Genomic DNA, 17,562 nt, shown 5'->3' with positions numbered 1-17,562 from the left:
AGATATCGCCTCACACCTATGAGAATGGCTGCTATTAAACAAAAAAACCACAAATGTTGGAGAGGATGTGGAGAAACTGGAACACTTATTCACTGCTGGTGGGAGTGTATAATGGTGGGAATGTAAAATGGTGCTGCTGCTGTGGAAGACAGTTTGGTGATTCCTCAGAAAACTAAATATTGAGTTGCCCTATGACCCGACAATACCAATATTGGTATATACCCAGAAAGGTTAAAGGCAGTGACATGAACACACATTTGCACACCAATGTTCATAGCAGCACTATTCACAATTGCCAAGAGATGGAAACAATCCAAGTGCCCATCAACAGGCGAGCGGAAAAACAAAATGTGGTATATACATACGGTGGAATATTACACAGCAGAAAGATGAAATGATGTCCTGAAGCACGTGAGAGGATGGATGAACCTTGAGGACATAATGCTAAGTGAAATGAGTAATACATAAGAGGACAGATACTGTATGATTTGCTGTTGTGACTCTGATAAAGGTAATCTCAGGGGTTACACTGTAGAATCCAGCAGACCTAGAGGTACACAGAAGCTAGAGACAGAGGAAAGACTACCCAATGAGGTTGGAACGTAAATGCAAGGGAACAGAGAGAAGTGATAGTAACTAGTTAGCAGGATTATAAATAAAACTACCATATTGAAGGTGGATTCGATTGAAAGGGGATGTATGGTGCCATATATCCCACTGATTGCATCTACTATACAAGTTCTAGCATGAATTATTTCAAAGGTTTGATATTGGACAATAGTAGAGTCAATAGTCGAGGGGTGTAGGTGGAGTATTTAAAATGCATGCTGTAACCAATATTCAACAGGAAGACATCAACAGGACCACAGCATTGCCAGGGCAACTCACTGGAACGGCAGGACAAATGAGAAAGGGTACTTTTGATTTGATATTTTGTGGGGCTGTGTTTGTCGGTTCTTTGTCTGTATGGACTAATGGAAATTGTCTGAAATTGAGAGTGCTGCTGATTGTACAAGCAAATGAGGATACATATGTAAGACATGGTTTATTTATTTTGGACATTATCATGAGGTCCTATAGATAGAGTCAAAGAGTCCAATGACTAAGAGGCAGAACAAGGAACTGTGACACATTTATATGATGAAATACGGTACAGCTACAATAAGGAAGGATGTCAAGAGGCACACAACAAACTGAATAAATCTTGGGGACGATGTGTTGAGCAAAATAAGCCAGAAATAAGAGACCAGATATGCTAAGGTCTCATTCAGAAAATACTTATAAGAACACTGGAGTCTGAACCATAAACCCTTGTAGCAGCCACACTTAGCCTGAAGTCATAAGTGTATTTCTCAATTCAGAGACCCTGAACTAGATGAGTATCAGCTGGTATTTCCCTGAAATTTTGAGTAACTGTGATACCTAAGACCCAGAAGTGGAGTTCTGCAGCCCTGAAAGTTAGTGTAACTATATACAATAACAGTAAAAGTAACCGAAAAAGAGATCAGGCCTCCATAAGAGATAAAAGGAAGCCCATCTGGGGTGCACAGGTGGGCCAGTGGTAGACTGAATGCTCGCATGAAGGTGGGGAGACCCGAGTTCAATTCCCAAACTGTGCACCCCCACCCCCACCAAAAAAAAAAAAAAAAAAAAACCCAAACAAGCCAACCCAGCTAGATCTAAGGTAAATCAGAATACAGGGAAAAGAGGAGAGTGTGTGTACTCTAGACCTTCACCTGCTGTATGAGACGAAAGGCAAAGAGGTTTATTATGTCTAGAACCTAAACTTTCTGTAACACGCAAAATCAACCTGTCTGGATAGCTCATCTCAACAACCCAAACTCCTGGAGTCCAGGATGGGAATGAGTCCTTGTAATTCTGTGGAGCTTAATGAAATAGCTAGATACATCACACTATGGTGGGCTGATGATTTAAAAATATTGGTAGAGACCCGGAGGGTCCGAAGGAAAAAAATACGTGTGAAACTATTAGACTTTCCATCTGAGAAACCTCGGGTACCCTCTCAGCTATGGGGAAATCCCAAGAAAATAGGCCAAGCTGTTGATTTTGAGGCTCACCCTTATGAAATTTATTTCTGTAGTGGAGAAGCTAAGACTATCTACAACAGGGCCTACGAGCTGCTTCGGGGAAACCTCTTTTGCTGCTCACATGTAGCCTGTCTCTCTCTCTAAACCCAACTCTGCAAGGAAAACCATTACCCTTCCCCTGTGTGGACATGACATCCAGGGTGAAAGTCTTCCTGACGACGCGGAGCGGGACTCCCAGGAATGAGTCTGGCGCTAACACATGGGACGGACAATGCCTTCCTAACCAAAAAGGGGAAAAGAAGTGTAATAAAATAAGGTATCAGTGGCTAAGAGAGATCAAACAGAGTCAAGAGGCTACTCTGGAGGCTGATCTTATGCAAGCATCAGTTAGATAGTGCTAATTGCCATGGTCTGCTAAACCCCAACCAACAGAACTTCTATAACTCTTAAGAACACTAGGGCTTTAACTAAAGCTCTATAAAAGTTTCATGCATGAGGTTTGACTTCCTAGAACCTATAGTTTCCAGAGGTTTCCTGGGTCAGATAAATCTTGAAGCTCAGAGGGACCAGCTTTTCCCAGATTAACAACTAATTACATCCCCCTATCCTTTAGTGTGGACACCCCTTCTCAACATGAAAAAGTCAGAAATGGGCATTGTCTAAAGATCCCTATAGATTGGGAGAAAGATTAAAGGAGAAGGAGAATGCATAACAGAGAAAATAGGATTTAACAAATGAGTATGGCTGCTGAATCACTATATTAATATTGCTTCCAGCCTCCATTGTTTTGGAGCAGTTAGAAGGAAAAATCTGTAGTGGAATGATAACCCATGACAAACTCTGAAATCTGTTCTATAACTTGAAATGTACTTTGACAATTACCGCTTTTTCTTTCTTTTCTTTGTATATATGTTATATTTCACAATGAAACCATTTAGAAAAATGCAAATTCAAAAGTTTACCGGCCCATTATCTAACTAGTCTTTCCCCACTTCTCAGTATCCTTAAAATGACAAGCCTTTAGTGGGCATTCTGGACCACTGCCCCAAGGGCTGCCTACCCACAAAGAGTGGGAAGGAAGCTACAACAAAGATGTATTTTAAGTTCATTCCTTAAATCAAATGAAATAATAAGATTCCAAAAAGTGTTTTCATATTTGTTTAAGAGTTTTAGAATATACAGTCTGATGAAACAGATAACAGAGTTTTGCATTTTTTTAAAACTTAGATTTAATTGATAAAATGGCAAAAAAAAAAAAAAAAAGAAAATGTGCGACACATCATTCCCATTCCTGGGTGCATACCCTAGAGCTGGGGCATGCGGACTTTTTCAACAAAGGACCAGACAGTAGATATTTGAGGTGCTACAGGGGGTGTGGTCTCTGTCCAACCACCCACAGACATCACAATATATACATGAATAGATGTGGCTGTTCCAATAAAATTGTGTTTATGCCACTAGCATTTGAATTTCATTTAATTTTCATTGGTCACAAAGTCTTCTTCTTTAAACATTCAGAAATGTAAAAAACATTCTGAGCTCTGGGGCCAAACAAAAACAGGTGCAGGGCTGGATTTGGCCTGCAGGCTGGGCTGTAGTTTCCTGCCTCCTGCCCTGGAGAAATCTTCCTCATACAACAGCAGTCATGTAGAAAAAGTTCCATAACACATGGCGATCTGCCTTAGCAAATACTCGGAAATGACCTGGAAATCTATAACAGAAGGATGATAAACTAGCACCGGTATGCTATAACTGAACGTACACATATCAACACAGATAACTCTCACAAACATAATGTTGAAGGGAAAACACAAAATTACAGAAGACTTATGATGCTATTTATATAGAAATTTTAATATGCAAAAATTATACATTGCTGTGGCTATTTAGCACTAGCAATGAATGCTTGAAGACATATGTGGGGTGTCAATAACAAGAGTTTAGCAAATATTTTTTCCTATTTTGTTAGGTTGTGGGTGAAGGAGATTTTATTAAACAGCCAGGTTTGAGCCAGTCTGTCTGCTACTAAAAAGGAAAAAAACTTGTCTTATTTGTAAACATTGGACTGAAAATGGTTAATACAGCGTTTTGCAGATTACACCTCAACAGCCACAATAATTGGACTGAATCTGAGGGGAATGCAGAAACTGGTATCGCGTGCTTGTATAGCTGGCTGAATGTACAAACCTCCCTGCAACAATCTGGTGATTATTTCTTTTTCAAGGAATCCAGGAGCTGAGCGAGCGGCTGACGAGCCCTTACCGGGCGCCGCGGAGCTGCTCTGCCTTTCCACCCCAAGTCCCAGCCGCAGCTCCCCGCAGCGCTGTGCAATGACCCCCGTGCCCTGGAATAACAACTTTCCATCACCTGCCTCGACCAAGCAACCAGGAGTGTAGGTGGCAATGACGTTAGTGTTGCTGGGTGTGAAAACCTGGTGCGAATGTTTCCCTGGCGCTGGCTCAGAGCGCACAAGGCACCGCTATGGAAAGCAGGAAAACAAGAACGTCCTGCTCTGTTCGCACTGACTCGGGAAGCAGCGTCGGGAAAACGGGTCTTTTGGTCCCGAATGATTTAAAACAGTTCCGTGGGGGTCTCCTGCGGTCACTCATCTTCCCGTCCCCCGGCTCACGAGCTCCCTTTTCCTCCTAAGGCCCCTTGCGTGGAAGGACACCCGTCGCAACTGCTGGGCAGGGACCGCCCTCTAGTGCCTGCACGTTTGCAGTGAAAACGTGAAATCCCTTCCTGCCCTTTCACCTGAACCACGCCAGGCGCCGCCGCACAGCCGGGAAATATTTATATCAGGCCTGTAAATTCCGAGGGGAAAGAAAACCTTCTTCTCTGGGCTGGCGCCTTTTAGTGAGATAAAGGAGAACTTCATTCTGCACCGGGGGAAAAAAGGAAAAAGAGAGAATTAAGATTTTCAGCTCCCCCCCGCCAGGAGAAAGAATAACCTAATTCTTACTATGTCACAATAACGTAACGTAATGTTTATTATTGTAAACATAACAGGAGCATTTCTGATATCAAAAGAATTTTCAGATCTGGTTTTTACAAAGATTTTAGAAGGATTTACTTAGATCTGCTAGGAGAGATTATTCTCATGGAACCACGCCGTGCTTATAAGTCCTGGTTCTATCCATTTTAAAACCAGCAAATGACTTAAGAGCTAGATGTTTTTAAAAAGAAAAATAAGAAAAAGAAATTTGGAATGGCCCTCATTCTAGCTTCCTCCCCTCCGCAAATCTCACTGATTTAATTGGTTTCACTCAGAAATAATAAGGATCAGTAAGCAGTTCTAATTCATTTATTCGATTCAAAATATACCACTTCTTATTTTTTTACTTCTTATTTTTAAAAACACATTCAGACCTAATATTTTATTTATAATATTCCATTTATTGAAATGGAAAGTATTGTAGCTCTACAAGTGTCAAACTCGTATCACAGAAACGGAACTCAGTCTACGCTCCCGCTTGCCGCCGCCTTCCTCAGAGGCTGGTGTTTTACACAGAGTATTTATATTGGTTTCATTCTACCTGCATAATTAAATGGAATTAGAAATGCTTCTAATTACATGATAAAACATAGCACAAACTGGTTTTAGGCTTTTATCTTTTAAAGAACAACCAAAGGATTTAGGATGTATATTTAAAATTTCAGCCCCCAAAATTGCAGGACTTGGATGGAAGTAAAAAGCTAAAGGAAAACACAAAACTTGGAAAGCTATTGCTCTCATCAGAGAGAGAGGAGAGCTGCTTGCTACCCGGTAATATTAACAGGATTTTGTCTTTTTAATTACACACAAAGTTCAGGTTATTCTGTAATATGTAATTATTTTAAAGCATCCAGAAGTTTTTTAAAAAGTAAATTACTCTAGAAACTAGGTAGCTGAGAGGTGCATTGCTAATTTCATAGCATCTTAAACTCCTTCACGAAGAAAAGATTTCCTTAGTTTTTCCTTCATGATTATTATCTCTAGCCACGAGGAGTTCTCCATTCATGTCACACAGAGGCCATGTGTGGCCTGTCTCGCTGGCGCCTGGCCTGGTCCTCTCCAGCAGCTGCAGGCGGACACGTTCTCCTCGGGAGGAGACCCTCGGCTCGTGGCCCTGGCCCCGCGGGACCCCCGCTCTGGGCTCAACAAAACCGGCCACCTTGCCCGTCCCCAAATCGCTTTGACTGGCGTCACTGGCCTGGGCACGGGGACCAGAGTGGCCGGCCGGTGCTGCGTCAGGGGCCGCCTTTTGCGCCTATAAGGAGCGTCCTCACTCCGCACAGCTCGTGCTGGTCCTCCGTGGGCGGGACGCGCTGGCCCCTGGTGTCGGAGATCAGGTGGGGTCCCCTCAGGCCTTGCCAGTGCTGATGATACCCCACCCCGTGGGACCTTGCCATCGTGTCTGGGCCTCTCCTCCACCTCCGGTCAGGGCATTCTTAAACCCATGCCTTAAGAGGGTGATGGGGGGACTGAGAAAACCTTCTCGGCCAAAAGGGGAAAGAGCAAAATGAGACAAAATAAAGTGTCAGTGGCTGAGAGACTCCAAACAGAGTCGAGAGGTTATCCTGGAGGTTATCTTACACATTAAATAGACATCACCTTGTTAGTTAAGATTTGGAGAGGCTGGAGGGAACTGCCTGAAAATGTGGAGCTGTGTTCCAGTAGCCATGTTTCTTGAAGATGATTGTATAATGATATAGCTTTCACAATGTGACTGTGATTGTGAAAACCTTGCGTCTGATGCTCCTTTTATCTACCTTATCAACAGACAAGTAAAACATATGGATTAAAAATAAATAAATGACGGGGGAACAAATGTTAAAATAAATTTATTTGATCGAAATGCTAGTAATCAAAGAAAGGGAAGGGTAAGGGGTATGGTATTTATGATTTTTTTTTCTGTTTTCTTTTTCTTTGTTTTTCCGAACTGATGCAAATGTTCTAAGAAATGATGGTGATGATGAATATGCAACCATGTGATGATATTGTGAGTTATTGATTATATGTCAAGAATGGAATGATCATATGGTAAGAATGTTTGTGTCTGTATGCTGTTATGTTTAACAAATTAATTTTAAAAAAAGAGGGTGCTGGGGGGCCCTCTCAGCGCATGGGGACGTGTGCGTGGATAAGGAGCGAACACACCGCTGCCAGCCCAACCGCCACGCTCGGCAGCTGCCACGCGCTGCAAGTGCTTCTTGGGCCCCGAGCCTGGCTGCCAGGCAAGGCAGGAGGAGTGGCCCCTCCTTAGATTCCATTTTCAGGAGTTGCGACAGGCAGGGGAGTGGCCCCTCCAAGAGGCGCACGCCCCAACAGCCAGCACCTCTGAAAAGGTTACCTCGCGTGGCAAAAGAGACTCTGCAGCTGAGATTAAATTATAGACGCTGAAATGGGGTCACTCAGGGGGGCCTTAGGAGGAGGAAAGGAAGAGTCAGGAAGGAGATGTGATGACAGAAGCAGTATTTTAGAACCTCACCTACTCTGTGAGACCAAGGGAAGAGAGGTTTATTTTGTCCAAAATTTAAATTTTCTTTAGCACATAATCTAACTCCACCTGTCTGGAGAGATCATTTCAACAACCCAAACGCAGGGAGCCCAGAAAAAGAATGCAGGCCTGAAATTCTGCATAGCTTAAGGTAATGCTTGGATACATCCCAGAGTAAGTTGGGCAGTTAACTAAAAAGTATTGGCAAAGTCCCTTGATAGACGGGAGAAAAACTATGGAACTATTAGGCTTTACCACCAGGGAAACCTCCTGATACTGTGTCAAGCATTAGGGACACCCTAGTCAATAGGCCAAGCCCTTGATCTTGAGGCTTTTTTTTTGGGGGGGGGGGGGAGTCCAGGAACTGAACCTAGGGGTCCTGCATGGGAAGCAGGCATTCTACCACCGTGCACCCCTGAGCCTTAATTTTGTGAAGCTTATTTCTGTAGCTATTGGGTAGGCCTATAGTTATCCCTAAAGTGACTTGCAGAAAACCTCTTTCACTGCTCAGATGCGGCCTCTCCCTCTCTCTCTCTCTCTCTCTCTCTCTCTCTCTCTCTCTCTCTCTCTCTAAGCCCAAGTCTGCAAGTGAATTCATTATCCTTCCCCACCCCCAGCACCCCAATACGTGGGACATGACATCCAGGGACGAAAGTCTCGCTGGCGGCATGAGAGACGACCCCCAGGGATGAGCCTGGCCCTGGCACCTTCCTGACCAAAAGAGAAAAAGAAATGTAACAAAATAAGGCATCAGTGGCTAAGAGAGTTCAGATAAAGTCCAGGGGCTATTCTGGAAGCTACTCTTATGCAAGTTTCAGTGAGATATTGCTAATTACTAATTAATGATGTGCCAAACCTCAACCAAAACCATTCCTGCCAGCCCTAAAGAACACCTAGGGCTCTATCTGAGGTTCTTCATAAATTTCACATATGAAGATTACTTTCCAGGAAACTACAACCTTCAGATGGGTCCCTGGACCAGATAAGTCCTGAAACCCCAAGGGCCCAGTCTCTCCAGAACATCAGTTAGTTCCATCTCCCTGCCCCATATTATCAACAGCCCCCTCCAACATGAAAAAGTTAGAATGGGCATAGCCTAAATATCCCTAAAGTTTGGGAGAGAGATCAAAGGAGAAGGTGAAGTTATAACGAGAAGCTAGGATTTAACAAATGCATATGATGCCAAGTCATTATATTGATATTTCTGTTGGTCTCCAGTGTCTTGGAGAAGCTAGAAGGAAAAATGAAAAATCATGGGACTGTAACCCATACCGATCTTTAAAATCTGCTCTCTAACTACCTGTCACAATGTAGTTGGAGGGGAAGACGGCGTGGGCGCCAGCATCTGGAAGATGGGCAGTTCTCTGACTCGGACTCTGGCATGAGGGTGGCACCCAGGGACAAGCCGCTGAAGGTGCTGGAAGTACGAGGTGGGATGTAGCAGTGAGACACTTCCAGAGAACTGAGGCAGCAGCCTGTGGGCCAGTGTCACGTTATCAGACTGTTCAAAGTGTGGATTCAGGCAAAGAGGGTTTTTCTGATTCAGAGGATGACAGCTCTCTTTGGAAACACAAGCTGCAGAAATGCTTTAACCCTCCTCCCAAATCAGAACCTTTTCGGTTGGGCCAGAGCAGCCAGAAACCATTTGTTGCTGGAGGAAAGAAGATTAACAACCTATGGGGCTCTGGGCTGCAGGAGACCTGGGAATTTGGGAAATGGATGGCACCACTGACGAAAGCAGACAACCTGAGACCTACAATCATTTGCTTGCTAAGAAACTTAAGAAGGAATCTCAAGAGCTTTCAAAAGAATTAGACAAAGAACTAGATGATTGTATGCATGGTGGCAAAAAAATGGGATCCAAGAAAGAGGGAAATGGGCAAGGTCATCGCAAGCAGAAATAACCTGTCAACGAGAGATGAGGGGACACAGCGGAAATGAACTATAAAGGTTGATATGAGACCACAGAAGAAGATTCTCAAGAAGAAGTGGCTGATGGAATTTCTTTCAGCTTACAGGAACCAGAGGAAAATCCCAAGTAGTAAGGATCACTGGGAACAAAGAGGCAATTGAGAGTCCAATGGAAACGGCTGACGTTGGACAAAATGGTGTCCTTTCTATTGTGAGCGGTAGTGGCAGAGCACCAGGTAGTTTTTCTGAAATCTCCTGCAAAACACTCCCAGAATCAATGAGGAGCAAATTAAGGATATTTTCTACACTAAAAATAAAAAAGAATATGAAAATTTAAAATCTGCTAGGAAGAGGAGAACACAAGTGTTGGGGGGGGGAATGAAGCAACGATTAAAAGCTTAAATTTTCAAGGAGATGATGATACATCACGAGAAACTTTGCAAGTGACACAAATGAGGTCCTGGCCTCTCTTGATGTATCACAAGACCCACATGGAGAGACAAAGGCGGATACAGAGGAAGCCACTGAGGTTGAACGTTCTCACGATTTGGACATCTTTTAATACATTTTGGACCATTCGAGAAAGACGGCTTTCTGAAATGACATCGTAAGAAATCATTTCTCCTGAGATTCATTTTACTTTGCACTGATAAACATGAAAATCTGGAGAAAAGAGAGCTGTATTTTTAATAAAAATGAATATATGGGCGGGTCACGTTGGCTCAGTGGCAGAGTTCTCTCCTGCCATGCCAGGGACCTGGGTTCGATTCCCGACGCCTGCCCATGCGAAAAAAAAAAAAAAAGAATAGATGTGGGGAGATGATTGTGATTAACAGAAACATTTAAAAATTTCTCATGCATGATAAAATACTTAAAAGTATAAAGCAAAGAGTGGGCCATGGTGGCTCAGTGGCAGAGTTCTTACCTGCCATGCTGGAGACCCAGGTTCGATTCCTGGTGCCTGCCCATGAAAAAAAAAAAGCACACACATATATATATATATATATATATATATATATATAGCAGAGCATTTAATTTCCCAATCTGTTGCATGTGCTAATTATTATGAGTATTCCTAGGTGATAATCAATTTTGTTTGAGTTATAATATGCCATTCAAAAGTTCATGGTCTTTTTCTGACTTATGCTTGCAATGAATTATTCTCTGGTTTCAAAATATTGCATTAAAATAACCTAGTGGAACATGTAAATTGTTAAGCTATTGCAAATGCATTCGAATTTGGTTTTTCTGTGTTCTAAGTACTCAGGCAATTTTAAGGATAAGACACTAAAAATAGGTTTATAATGATGGTTCTTTCCACTTATTTGTTTGGCCAGGAATAAATAAAGATGCTTTTCAAAGAATATTGGTTCTTAACGCTAACTTTTTGAATTTTTATTAATTAGCATGCTTATATACTAAATACTGAATGTGACCCATACCTGTACAGGCATTAAAAATTTCTCGGTGACAGCTTGCCTAAGACTGTTTTACGTTATGTTCAGGAGTTAGATATTACAAATGTCACAACTGCATGAAGTTTCAAATTATTAATTTTTATTAATGAAAATAAAGTTAGTTTACTTAACATGTACCAAGAGTTTACTATAGTTAAAAATATATATATCGTATACAATTATGAACTATTCTTTGTGAACAGTGTACTTGAAGTCTTTCAGTAGTTCCTGGAATATACGGTTATTGAAGTTGGATCTAAGTGGGAAAAGAAAATCATAGTTATTGGTTTTTTTATTTATAAAGAATGCAAAAATAAAATTAGATTTTTGGCAGTCAAAAAAATGTACTTGGAAACATTGCTTTTTGTATATATGCTATAAGTCACAATTCAAAAAATGTTTAAAAAAATTAAATTTGATTTTTAAAAAAAAGCAGCAGCAGCGGAGGCCACAGCGGTGTGACTGCTGGCTTTGCAGATAGAAGTGGGCCACAAGCCAAGGAGCAGAGGTAGCCTCTGGAAGCTAAAAGAGGCAAGGACTGGAGTCCCCTCTAGAACCCGTGGAAGGAGCCCAACCTGCAGACACGCTGATTTTACTCCCAAAAGGCCCACTTCAGCCTTCGGACCTCCACACAGACAGGAAAATAAATCTGTGCTGTCTTAAGGGACTAAGCTTGCAGTAATTTCTTACAGCAACAGAAGGAGGCTAATACAGGAACACTAATTAATCTTTTAGTACTTTTAATATCTTGTTCAGCCGGAATTTCAGCATTTGAATAATTATGTCTTATTATTGTCACACTTGTGATACAAAAATAGTACTCCCTTTTCCTGGCTCACAACTATCATATTTTTGCAAAAATATACTTGCTAGTTACCTCTAAGTAAATAAACATACTCCAAGATTAAAAGTCAGAGGATAACACACTTACAGTGAGGAGTGGCCATTCTAGCATGGGAAGACAAATTTAGTAGATGTGGCATATGCATTTAAATATGTGACAAATTCTAAGCAGCTACCTATCAAATCCCAAGTGATAAAATAAGTTCAGCAGCCCAACCGTGGTGTCTGTTAAGCAAGCTGAAATTTGATTCAGAAAATAGAATCTGACTTCAGGAGACAAAAATGGCGAAGTTAACAGTGTTGTTTAGATGTAACCCTTTAGCTGAAAGCTGTCTTTTTCAGCAGCTATTCAAAACAGGAGGCTAAGTCTCTGTAGGAGAGTGCGGAACTTGAAAACTTATGAAGACTAGGCCTCTCTCCTGACTTTAGATACAGAAGCCTGGCTCATCTCATTTCACTGGATATTCAACAGTCGAAACCGCCTCCGGGAGCGCCCTGCAGAGTCTTTGCAGTACCTCGCTTTGATTTAGCGCTTCCCCAAAGTTCTCTCAATCACAAACATCCCCACACCTTCCTTCTGTGTTAAAGCGTTATTCAGACACTCCTGAAAGGAATGATAGTTATAACCTCTAAGGGTTATGATTCCTTCAAGTGACTAAAACAATAGCATTTACTCCAAAAAAGGAAACACAACTTTCATTCCTTTGCCAATACATTGACACCTTTGGAAAAGATACAATTCCAAGCATAATATTCATTATTGTTTATGATTACGATTCCTGAAACTTCTTGAAGAAAACTCTGAACACAGACTCTTCTCCTTATCTTCCCCAAAGTACGTATGAAAAACCGGAATAGCTAATATAGATGCTGTTTCCGAAACTGGCCAAAAGATTTAGGATATAATTTTAATTCAGCACTTACGGTTTTTAAGAAGGCCTTAGAAATTCCTTTGTTCCCCTCCTCCTGTCATGTTTCCATATTGTCTGATCTCTCTGGCTTCAGTCATAACATTTCTTCTGAGCCTCAACCAAAAGTCATTTAGTATATTGACCACCCCCCTTTTTAATTTTTTTTTATTTTGAAATACTTTCAGTACAGGAAAGTTACAAAAATAGTGCAAATTCCATTCAGAGAACACCAACATACCCGCGGCCTTCTGAATACTACCGATTTTGGCATTTTGCCACATTCGCTGCATCATTCTTTCTATCCTAGCTGTCCGTCATTTCTCAGTGTGCAGTCTGAACACCCAAGGGAGGCTGTTTACATCAAACTCCCTGAACACTTAATACAGCCCTGTAACTTCCTAAAAACAAGGGTATTCACTTAACCACCTTAGGTGCAAGTTCAAGACACTTAACACATTCCCAGACCCTGTACTTGCCAAAAAAAGAAATTTAACAATTTAGCATTGATATAAAGCTTACAGTCCATGTTCTAGTTTTTTTTCATATGTCCCAATGTGTCCCTTTAAACCTTTTCTCCTCCTTTGCTAGACCCCACCCAAGATCATGTATTGCATTTAATTGTCATTGTCTCTGTAGTCTCTCTTCTTTATTTTCATTGTGAAAATATGCGGAGACCTAAACTTTCTTATCTCAACGACTCCCAAGCACTCCATTCAGCGGGCTCAATCTCGTTCACAATTCTGCAATCCCCTCACTACCTTCCATCACTAAAGCTTTCCCATCTCCCCAAACAGAAACCCACACCCGTTATGCTTTAACTCCCCACTCCTCCTTGGCAATCTGTGCTCTGATTCCTGTCTCCATGAACTAGCCTTTCCTCCAACACTTTCTTTTCGCCACCATGGGGCTTACATTTAATATTCTAAATCAAGAACACTCTAGTTTGCTTGGGTACCAACTTAACTTCAATAATATACACAATATATGGTCTTATAACCCTTCATCCCTTCACCTTCATGCAGTTCTTTATTTTTTTTTAAAGCTTACGTTTTATTTATGTAGCGCTTCATGTGCTCTATGCTTTCGTGGTTGCATTTCCCACAATAAGAATTAAACGCCAGGGAAGATCTCCCCAGCAGAATCCTCTCCATGAAACTCAAAGGAACAAAACAAACTTTCCTGTAACAGTCATTTCAGAATTACAAAGATTACAAATCATTACAGGAAGAGGAGGAGAGTTTTGTTAAAATGGAAGTTTAAAGAGGAGCCAATGTTTGCAAACTGAAATGTTTAGCGCTACCTAATTGCTCTGTATCTAATGCATAGGTATATATATGAGTGTATGTCTACACATATGTTTAGATGTGCGTGTGTGTATCTCATCTATTTTTCCCCCAGCATGACTCTAAACTGTAAGAGCTAGAGAAGGTATTGCAGAGCAAAATTTTGTAGACTTCTGTGTATGTGCTAAAAGAACAATTATGGATAATTGGGGGATAAAATGGGATTAAGCAATAATTAAATAATATCAGAAGTAGAATTGGGACTACTTAAGAGAGAATTAAAATCAAAACAATAAATATAAGGAATGATTTTACATCTGAAGTGAATCACTGTTGGCCTACCTTGTATGAGGCCAGATTGCTTTGAAGAATTCATAGTCAGGTATTAAACGTACCAAAAAAAGTTCCCTTATATTCATGATTCAATGTGTAATTTACCTAATCTTTAAATTATGCTATACTTAATTATATCCTAATTTCAAATTCTCCGCTGTCATTAGGGGAAAAAAGTCCTTTCATGAACATATACTCAAGTCTGGATTCTATTCTACTTCTAAAGCTATAAATATTTCAGCAGTTTGTATAGTGGTTGAATGGCTGAAAAGAATGAGATAGAGCCTGAGGGAAAATGAATTAGAGTCTTAACAATGTATAGGAACATGCTAACAGATTTAGCCCTGGGGAAAAAAGCAAGGTCAAGTCTATGCTGCGTTCCAAATTTCTACCATCGCCAACCATCGTCATCAACTCACTTCTTCTGACGTCCTTAATCTACGTGATCAAACATACATAGACCATCTAAAAATATATGTTAAAACTTTAACTTATCTGTGAGACTAAAGCAAAAAATGTTTATTTGGTACAAAATTTATATTTTGACTAGTGCATTTCCTAATATAACTTGTGTGAACAACTTAAATGAGCACCATAATACATGGAATCTTGAGTAGGGCATGAGATTTTGTACGTTTGTCCAGAGTGATGTCCAGATAAATCCCAGAGTGATTTGAATAGTGTATAAAAAAGTATTTGCAAAGTCCCTTTAGGGAATGGTGAGAAAGAGGGAAAATTCAACTTCTCCGAGTGGAGAACTCCTGATATTCTCACAAGTGGTGGAGACAACCAAAGCAATAGGCTGAGTCCCCAATCTTGGGGTTTGTTCATATGAAACTTAACCCCACAAAGGATAGGTCAAGCCTACTTAAAATTAGACCAAAGAGTCACCCCCAAGAGAACCTCTTTTGTTGCTCAGATGTGGTCTCTCTCTCTCTCTCTCTCTCTCTCTCTCTCTCTCTCTCTGCCAACACGAGCAAACTCACTGCCCTCCCCCTCTCTACGTGGGACATGACTCCCAGGGGTATGGACTTTCCTGGCAACATGGGACAGAAATCCTAGAATGAGCTGGAACTCAGCATCCAGGGATTGACAAAACTTGTTGACCAAAAGGGGGAAGAGCAAAATGAGACAAATTAAAGTGTCAATGGCTGAGAGATTCCAAACAGAGTCGAGAGGTTATCCTGGAGGTTATTCTTACACATAACATAGATATCACCTTGTTATTCAAGATGTAATGGAGAGGCTGGAAGGAACTGCCTGAAAATGTAGAGCTGTGTTCCAGTAGCCATGTTTCTTGGTGATGATTGTGTAATGATATAGCTTTCACAATGTGACTGTGTGATTGTGAAAACCTTGTGTCTGATGCTTCTTTTATCTACCATATCAACAGAAGAGTAGAACATATGGAATGAAAATAAATAATAAGGGGAACAAATGTTAAAATAAATTTAGTTTGAAATGCTAGTGATAAATGAAAGCGAGGGGTAAGGGGTATGGTATGTATAATCTTTTTTTTCTCTGTTATCTATTTTCTTTTTATTTCTTTTCTGAGTAGATGCAAATGTTCCAAGAAATAATCAGGATGATGAATATGCAACTATGTGATGATATTGTGAATTACTGATTTTATATATATAGAACAGAATGACCAAAAGTTAAGAATGTTTGTGTTTGTTTGTTGTTATATATTTTTTAAAATTTTAAAAATTAATAAAATTAATAATAAATAAATAAATTTAGTAGATTGAAATGCTAGTGATCAATGAAAGGGAGGGGTAAGGGGTATGGTATGTAGGAATTTTTTTCTGTTTTCTTTCTATTTCTTTTTCTGAATTGATACAAATGTTCTAAGACATGATCATGATGATGAATATACAACTATGTGATGATATTGTGAATTACTGATTATGTATGTAGAATGGAATGATCATATGATACAAATGTTTATGTTTGTTATGTTAAAAAAATTTTAATTAATTAAAAGAAATATGTGTGATCTTGGTATATAACATTAAATAAGAAGTCTTCTATCTAGAGTGTGTACAACAAAAACACACATAGAACACAGGACCGTGCTTCCATGCTGTGTGAGTGTTGGGTGCCAAAGTGGGCATGTGTCTGGTGAGTCCAGTCTAGCAGTTCCCTTTGGTCAACTTCTTCTGCTCCTCACTCTGCTCCTGCTTTTTGCCACTTTCTTTGAATCCTACTGAATAAATGGAGGGATCCTAGTTGTTGGAGACCTGAGGCTGATCTTCCTCATCACCATCCTCACAAATACAGTTAGATAGGTGTTTGAGTAAAGTGGCAGGTTGGAGACCTCAGCGAACAGACACTAGCTGGCTGGGACAGCAGGGCATGTTGTCCTCTTCGTCTGCATTCATCCACAAAGGCTTCTTCATCTGCCACACTATTTATTGTTAAGGACTTGAACTGTCCATCTTCTTCAACTTTCTTGACCATTCTCAGTAATCTTCTTTGTAGTGATTTTTCTGCCATTAACTATTTTAGTAGAAGCTGACATGGATTTGAAGGTGCCCATCCTATCACCACCCAGGATGTTGAGGAAAATGAAGTAAGGCCCCCATATCCCAGTCAACCAAATGAAGTAAATCCTGTTAGCAAAAGGAGATCCACCTCCAAAAGATCCATCCCACTGAAGGCAAAGAAAAAAGATCCTGTGCCCCTGTTCCTGGTTCTGTGGAGGCTTCTCCGATTTCCAAAACACTCCTCAAATGGATCTTCGAAGAAGTCAAATAAAGTGGATCCCTTCCACCAAAAAATTCCCTGAAGACATCATCTTGATTACGGAATGTCAAGCCAAACTCAATGGACTTTCAAAATGACTCAACTTCTATCACCATCACTTAATCTCCTTTGCCATATCTGTCATAGCTGTCACCTTTCTTAGCATCTGATAACACATGCCTCAGCTACTTGTTTGAATTTTCTCTCTGCTTCTTCTTTATTCTCAGGATTTTTTTAGGGTGCCACTTGAGTGTCAATGTACGATACGCCTTTTTAATACCCTCAGATGGGGCATGTCGCTACATGCCTAGAACTTCATAGTAACCCACCACGTTTTAACAGGTTGTTGGAGCAGGTCCCAGGGAGATTGGCAGCCAGTGGCAGGAAGGGAGAGAAGCTGGACAGGTGGAGGTGGTAGAAGCAATTCCTCGCACTCTCCGCTCTCCAGCTTCATGCAGTTCTTGTCACAAATTGCATGTTTATGCATTTTGAGTCCCAAACCACTGATTTATCATTACATTTTATGCATCTGCCTTTTATATCATGTA

The 17,562-nt window shown here is 40.8% G+C and overlaps 1 pseudogene; it reads left to right on the top strand.

Annotated features, from left to right (window-relative positions):
- LOC143680127 (phosphorylated adapter RNA export protein-like) overlaps positions 1-10,001 on the top strand; it is a 39,606-nt pseudogene extending 29,605 nt beyond the window's left edge.
- Positions 10,002-17,562: the final 7,561 nt, after the last annotated feature.

The sequence above is a fragment of the Tamandua tetradactyla genome, chromosome 4 (assembly GCF_023851605.1).
Source record: "Tamandua tetradactyla isolate mTamTet1 chromosome 4, mTamTet1.pri, whole genome shotgun sequence".
NCBI lineage: Eukaryota > Metazoa > Chordata > Mammalia > Pilosa > Myrmecophagidae > Tamandua > Tamandua tetradactyla.
Note: the sequence above shows the minus strand (reverse complement) of the source record. Positions and strands in the feature narration are given on the sequence as shown.